General features: G+C 43.5%; 1 non-coding gene across 1 annotated transcript; it reads right to left on the reverse strand.

The window, feature by feature from the left end:
• Nucleotides 1-6,967: 6,967 nt before the first annotated feature.
• On the reverse strand, nt 6,968-7,041 carry trnas-aga (transfer RNA serine (anticodon AGA)). Its single transcript has one exon. It is a non-coding gene; the product is annotated as a tRNA-Ser (tRNA).
• Nucleotides 7,042-7,943: the final 902 nt, after the last annotated feature.

Raw genomic sequence — 7,943 nt, forward strand, 5'->3', positions numbered from 1 at the left:
TCGGGCTAGAGGAAGGTTTGCAGTGGAGTTCCCCAGGAGTCAGTGTTGGGACCCTTGCCTTTCCTGATATATATTAATGACCTAGACCTTGGTGTACAGGGCAGAATTTCAAAGTTTATGGATGATACGAAAATTGGAAGCATTGTGAACCGTAAGGATGATAGTGTAGAACTTCAAAAGGACATAGACAAGTTGGTGGAATGGGAGGACAGATGACAGGTGAAGTTCAATGCAGAGAAATGTGAATTGATTCATTTTGGTAGGAAGAACATGGAGTGACAATGTAGAATAAAGGGTACAATTCTAAAGGGGGTGCAGGAGCAGTGGGACCTGGGGTTATATGTCATTGGTTGAGAGAGTGGTTAATAAAGCATACAGTATCCTCGGCTTTAGTAATAGAGGCATAGAGTACAAGAACAAGGAGGTCATGTTGAACTTGTATAAGACACTAGCATCAGCTGAAGTACTGCATCCAGTTCTGGGTGCCACACTTTAGGAAAGATGTGAAGGCATTGGATAGATTATGGAAAAGATTCATGAGAATGGTTCCAGGGATGAGGAACTTCAGTTATGAAGATAGATTGGAGAAGTTAGGACTGTTTTCCTTGGAGAAAAGAAGGCGAAGAGGAGATTTCATAGTGGTATTCAAAATGATGAGGGGTGTGGACAGAGTGGATAGGGAGAAACTGTTCCCACTTGTGAAAGGATCGAGAACGAGAGGGCACAGATTTAAAGTAATTGGTAAAAGAAGCAAAAGCGACATGAGGAAAAACTTTTTCACACAGCGAGTGGTTAAAGTATGAACTGCCTGAGAATGTGATGGAGGCAGGTTCAATTGAAGCATTCAAAGGGGAATTAGACTGTTATCTGAAAAGGAAGAATGTGCAGGATTATGGGGAGAAGACGGGGAAGTGACATCAGGTGAATTGCTCATTTGGAGAGTCAGTGCAGACACGATGGGCCAAATGGCCTCCTTCTGGGCAGTAACAATTCTGTGATTCTGTGATTCCAATATTCAAGTCATTTCTATATATGGTGGTCCTGACACTGACCCTTGTGGACATCACTGTTCACCATCTTCCATTCTGAAAAACAACCAAATACCACAACTCGCTTTTCTTGATATTTCATCCATTTTTTAATCCAAGCAGATACTGACCCTCCTATTCCAGGAGCCTCAGTTTTGTTACCCAGCCTTTTATGTGGTAGTCTGTCAAACGCTTTCTTAAAATCCATATAGACAACATCCATTGCTTTCCCTTCATCAACCTTTTCTGTTACTTCATCAAAAAAATCAGTTATATTAGTGAAGAAGTGGAAAGGTGCTGAAGCTTTCAGTTTTCGGTCGACCCAAAACAAGTTCAAGGCCTGAATAATGAACTGATTGCCTCATTAGTTCTGTGAATAATACAATGATTTAATAGACAAAGTTTTGAAACATTCCTGCCCATAAATCTTGGAAACAGAGTGTGTGGATCTCCTGACTCAGAATGTTTAATGGATACAGTCCTCAGATCCGACAAGGAACCCCTGAACATCCACAGTAAAGACAGTGTGGATGAGGAAATGTAAGAGCTGGGAGCTGAAACTCAGGGACGGCCGAGCTCTCCTGTCATTGAGCTTGTGTGTCTGCTCTGCTCGCCGCACTTCCGGCTCTACTTTGTTTCCAATGAAAAGATGAAAAGGGCCGTTCGGTTTTCCTCTCACTGATAGCGTGTTTCACTCGGGTTAATATAACCCGGGACTTTTGCTGCTGAAATGAATTCTGCAAGGTCCCAGCAAACACACCGGCTCCCTCCTTTCTCCCCTCTTTCTATCGGATTGTTTTACCAGGAGGGGCTCAATAATAACAAACCCCCTGCAGGGAATGACCGCAAATTGAGCATCTAAATGGGGCAAGTGGGCAGCTTTCTGGGTTCTAGGTTCCCCCTACCCCGCCCCTCCCTCCCTCCAGTCCAAGCCCCTCTTCACTTTCTTTGGGACTTTGATGAGGGTGAAATGGGGAAAGTTCCCATTGATGTTTGAATGCTGAATTGCTGCAGAGATCCGCGCACGCGCGATGCAGCCCCGCCCCAGTGGGACGTCACAATAAGGAGTTGAGCGCATGCGCAGCCTTTCCCCAACCCAGTCTGTGAGGCCATTCACTCAATCAGGGGAAGATGCTTTAAATCAGCTGCTAATGGAGACTTCCCGGGCCCGGGGGAAGGGAACAAACAGCATCTACTTCCAGCAGCCACTGCTTTGGTAGCGTGTCCGCAGATGTGCTCAGAGATTAGCATTGAGTGGTGGGAAGTTGAGGGGGAGTCGGGGACTGTTTGTAACAGACACTGTGGAGCAGGAGCTGCTCCCGGAACATGGAGTGAGCCGGGGACACGGGGAAGGGAGAGTTCATTCTCGGACAGTGTCTGTACAGGCTCAGGGAGACACAATGGGAAGAAATAACTATTGAAAATCACTGACAATTTCACCACCCAAAGGAGAGGGAATTTTCCTGCTTTAGTTCCAGTCTCTCACTGTTTGTTGGATTGTGAACAGTGGGGGAAAAATAGCCGCAAAATAACGATGTGGACAGTTAGACAAAGAGCATTTATTGCAGACACCAGGTGAGAAGTGTGAAAGGCACATTTTAAATAGTGGCTGCTTGTTTTCCGTTGAAATAGAAATGTGACTGTGGAAAGGTCACTGCTCTATCGGACAGTCCCAGTCATTGAGCAGTGCAGGGCTTGTGTTGTTTCTGAATGTCACAAACCTGTTGTAAAACCACTGCAAACACCTGGTAAACAGAAGCTGAATACTGCAGTACTGCAGTGGAGTCAGACACTGACACTGTTTGTGTTCTTGGTTTTCATTTTGTGATTGTTCATAATGATTATTATTGGGACGATTACATTGATCGCTTTTGTATCTTCTACCTCACCAGTTCTTTCATTCCTGCAGGAAAATACATGACGGAACCTGAATAGATGTGGTGATTCTTGGACACAAGGAAAAGTGCAGTGATCTCGTTCCAACACACAGTCGGTACAGGATCACTCCCAAAGCACAGAGATACTGCCAGCTCATCAGTTCCACTGGAGCAAACAAAATAAGTAGTCAGACAGACACTGATCCCAAAGTCAAGAGAGACACATTTTCAATCCAACAGTCAAACAACAGCAGGAGAGACAGAAGTTGTTTCTATTTCACTCCAATTCAGTACAGCTGACAGGTTGATACATCAATCACAGTCCAAAAACAAACTCACTATCAGATCTAAATAAACTCGGTCACCATGGTCACATTTTAAATATAAAATCTGAAATAGAACAGACAAAATTTACAGAATTGAAAGGTACAGAATGAATGCAAGGAGGCTTCAAGGGGGGTTGGACAGGTTAAATGAATGGGCAAGAACATGGCAGATGGAATATAATGTGAATAAGTGTGAAGTTCTCCACTTTGGTCAAATAAACAGAAAGACAGAGTATTTCTTAAATGGTGAGAGGTTGAGAAGTGTCGATGTCCAAAGGCACCTGGGTGTCCTTGTTCATGAGACACGAAAAGCTAGTATGCAGGTGCAGTAAGCAATTCGGAAGGCAAATGGTATGTTGGCTTCATTGAAAGCGTATTTGAGTACATGAGTAAAGATGTATGAAGTCTAGATGAGACCGCACCTGGAGTATTCTGTACAATTTTGGTTTCCTTATCGAAGGAAGGATAGACTTGTCACAGAGGGAGTGCAACAGAGATTCACCGGTCTCATCCCCTTGGATGGTGGGATTGTCTTATGATGAGAGACTGCAGAAACTGGGCCTAAATTCTCTAGAGTTTTGAAGAATGAGAGGTGATCTCATTGAAACAGACAAAGTTCTTACAGGGTGTCACAGGGTAGATATGGATAGGATGTTTCCTCTGTCTAGTGAGTCTAGAACAAGGAGACACAGTCTCAGAATAAGGGCAGACTGAGATGAGCAGGAATTTCTTTACTCAGAGGGTGAAAAATCTGTGGAATTCTTTATCCCAGTGGGCTGTGGAAGATCAATCATTGAACATATTCAAGACAGAAATCGATAGATTTCTAAATACTAACAAGATCAAGGGATATGGAGATGGCAGGGAAAAATGGCGGAGAGGTAGATGATCAGTCACGATCTGTTTGAATGTTGGAGCAGGCTCGATGGGCTGAATGGCCTAATGCCCCTATTTCCTATGATCCTATGAATCCCAATAATGTACATCAGAACATTAGACCAAGTTATGCATTACATACCAGTTCAAAAATCCCACAGAGATTAAGACTGAAAGATACAGTATCAAGCCATTACGACAAAATGAAGGGTTTGGAGCTTGCAGACCAGCCCATGTATAATATTGAAAGTTATATTTTCATTCACAATCGTTTTCACAGAGCTTAATATTGAATACCAATCCACAACTTGTAGAGGACTACCAAATAAAACCTACAACTGTAAAATACAGTTAATCCATATTTTAAATTAAACACAAGGCAAATAAATATTGATACATTAAGAGAGCGGGAAACAGTAAGAGCAGAGTGGAGCAGAAAGAGCCCAGGAGAGAGAGGGAGCAAGAGTTCACTCGGAGAGCAGGGAACAGCGAGAGCAGGCGTCAAAAAAGGCAAAGGAATACACAATTAATGGGAGAACACTGAACGGTGTAGAGGAAGTGAGGGACGTTGGAGTGAATGTCCACAGATCCCTGAAGTAGCAGTGCAGGTCAATAAGCTGGTTCAGCAGGTAAATGGAATCCTTTCCTTTATTAACTGAGGTATAGAGTATTAGGGTGACCTGGTATCCATGGCAATAAGTCACTGACAGCTAACATTCAGGTGCAGCAAGCAATTAGGAAGGCTAATAGTATGTTAGCCTTTATCACAAGAGGATTTGAGTACAAGAGTAGTGAATTCTTGCTTCAAATGTATAGAACCTTGGTTAGACTGCACTTGGAGTACTGTGTGCAGTTTTGGTCCCCTTGCCTTAGGAAGGATATTATTGCCATAGATAGAGTGCAAAGAAGGTTCATCAGACTTGTTCCTGGGATGGTGGGACTGTCCTACGAAGAGAGATTGGGGAAACTGGGGCTGTGTTCTCTGGAGTTTTGAAGAATGAGAGGTGATCTCATTGAAACCTACAAAATATTTAAAGGACAGTCAGGGTAGATGCAGCTAAGATGTTTCCCCTGGTTGGGGAGTCGAGAACCAGGGGACGCAATTTCAAAATAAGGGGCATGCCACTTCGGACAGTTTTGAGGAGAAATGTTACTCAGAGGGTTGTGAATCTTTGGAATTCTGTACCCCAGAGGGCTGTGGAAGCTCAGTCATTGAGGATGTTTAAAGCAGAGATTGACAGATTTCTAAATACAAATGACATAAGGGAATATGAGGAAAGTGTGGGGAAAAGGGCATTGAAGTGGATGATCAGCCATGATCATATTGAATGGTGGGGCAGGCTCGATGTGCTGAATGGCCGACTCCTGCTCCTATGTTCCTATGTTCCTAACTCCTCATTATCGATGAGACACAGCCTCAGGCCGACTTGTCGGGTGTTGCAAACAGATAACACTGCTTCTGATCTTCACCAGAACAGAGAGTGAGATGTAAAATTGATCATCAAACAGACTGTGAGAGAATACAACAGAATAAAACACATGGAGAGACACTGTGGAATAACAAATAGATTCGATTGGAATGTTGAATTATGATTGGAATGGATGAAACAGCAGATTAAATTGGGGCAGAAAAGAGAAACTGATGGGAAGAAGGAAGAAAAGAAAGGATGGATCTGTTCACTTTTTTCAGTTTTTTCACTGGTCCATAAAAGCTGGATTAAACAAAGATGCAAAAAACAGAGAATTTCACCAAAAAGGGAGATTAAATGCTGCCGAAACCTTGGATCGAAGGATGCCCCAACAGATCACCTGTTTAACTGTCTCCTCACTGGGGGATTTCAATCAATGAGCAATATAATTCTCTCCTTTTCTTTTGTTAAATGAAACCACTACTGTCACTTGGAGTTAATATCCCTGTGTTCCAACTCCTGAATAATGAAATTGTGAGTTTCGTGATATTTTCTGGACACATTTCCTGCTGAAAGAACTAAGAGCTCTTTTCTAATTTACACAATACTATATACACACTCATCAAGCCTCCGAAACTAGCATCCTTGGTGCTGCTCTCTCCTCCCAAACCTCATCTCATGTGACTGTTACATCATCACTCTGATTGTGGGAGGGGTTAATCCCACTGTCTTCAGCATTAACCCTTTACATCCTCATACTGCACTGTCTGCCCAAAAAATCGGTGGAGGGAACTTGAATTATCAAAACAGCAACAGCTGCCAGTTGAAAATCAACTCAACCCATCAGAGAGAGACTGTCAGAGGACTTCCTGCATCCAGTCCTGACCCTGTCACATGAAGCAGCTGCTCACCCAGACCCCACTCTCATCAACACTGAACATTTTTACTGAGACCCTTCAAATACTGTTTATAAAAGGCCGCAAAGATCAAAGTTCACACAGTTGTATTAAATACAACAAAGTTTAATATCTTCTCACCGTTTCTCGGGAACCACATGAGACTTAGGTTTTCTTATTTGGTTCCTTTGATTTTTCTTGTTCCTGACTGACAAATATTCCAAACCTCAGATAAACCCTCCCACTTGCGTCATGTCCCAGTCTCGGTTAAAAGCAACACATAATGACACAAACACCCTCCTTCAGTGAGATTAATATCAAGCTGTTTTCCAGGTTGAATGGAACTGTGAACAAATTTATGACAAAGAAGTTAACTTTGATGTATTAGCAAAGAAATTCTGTCCAAGGAGAAACAGCCATTCCAAACTCATATCCTTCACAAAGGCTGTTTTTTTATGTGATTGAAATTCATCAAGTATTTTGAATTAAAGTTCACAAGACACAGATGTCAGTGTTGATAATGAAACTTTTCAAGCATGTTGCAACTGTGAAATAAGGCTTTGCTGGGAGTTGAACCCAGGATCTCCTGTTTTCTAGACAGGTGCTTTAACCAACTGAGCTACAGAGCCAGATCGCAAATGTGTGAGCAATTGAAATCAGAGGAAGGCCTTGTAGATAGTGGGCAGGCTTTGGCGAGTCAAGAGCTGAGTTCGTCACGGCAGTCTTCCCAGCCTCTGACTCGCTCTTGTCGTTGTTGCTGTAGTTGTAATTGTAATAGGCAACCGTCTGTCTCGGAAGACGATGGGCTACACCCGGGGTGTACGTCACTTCTGTGTGAAACATCGTTTGTTGTGGCTGTGGAGGATGACTCGTGAGTGACAATCCCTTCCGCAGCTGGGACAGATGAATATCATTGGCCCGAGGTCGACTGATAATTTTTCCTTCCTCTGAGCTCTCTTTCCCACCATCTGGTCATTTCTTTTGTCCTCTGCTTTTCCCATGGTCTTCCTGAATGCTTTTCTCCAGGAATTCCAGTCAGCAGGAAGGACTTCCCATGCATTGACTCCAATCCCAGTCAGCTTGAGATCTCGCTTTGCAGATGTCCTTGTATCACAGATGTGGGTGACCTGTTGGTCTCGTGCTGATAGCAAGCTCACCATGGAGCGTGTCTTTGGCAAAGCGACCGTCATCCATTCAGCACACATGACTCAGTCAACAGAGTCACCGCTGACTCAAGAGGGCAAACATGCTGCGGATCCCTGCACGCTGGTGTACTTCTGCATTCGGCACTCTGTCCTGCCAGGAGATGCCCAATATCCATCTGAGACAGTGGAGGTGGAAGCTGTTCAGCTGCTTTTCTTGGCTTGTATAAGTTGTTGATGCTTCTCTACTCTAAAGGAGGGTGCTGAGAACACAAGCCTGTTACACGCGGAGTTTTGTATTTTCGATCAGTTTGCTGTCGGTTCACACTCGTCTTCTCAAATTTGACATGACAGCTGCAGCATTGACAATCCTGGTGCTGATTTCAGTA

The sequence above is a fragment of the Heterodontus francisci genome, unplaced genomic scaffold (genome assembly GCF_036365525.1).
Source record: "Heterodontus francisci isolate sHetFra1 unplaced genomic scaffold, sHetFra1.hap1 HAP1_SCAFFOLD_75, whole genome shotgun sequence".
In the NCBI taxonomy this organism is placed as follows: Eukaryota; Metazoa; Chordata; class Chondrichthyes; order Heterodontiformes; family Heterodontidae; genus Heterodontus; species Heterodontus francisci.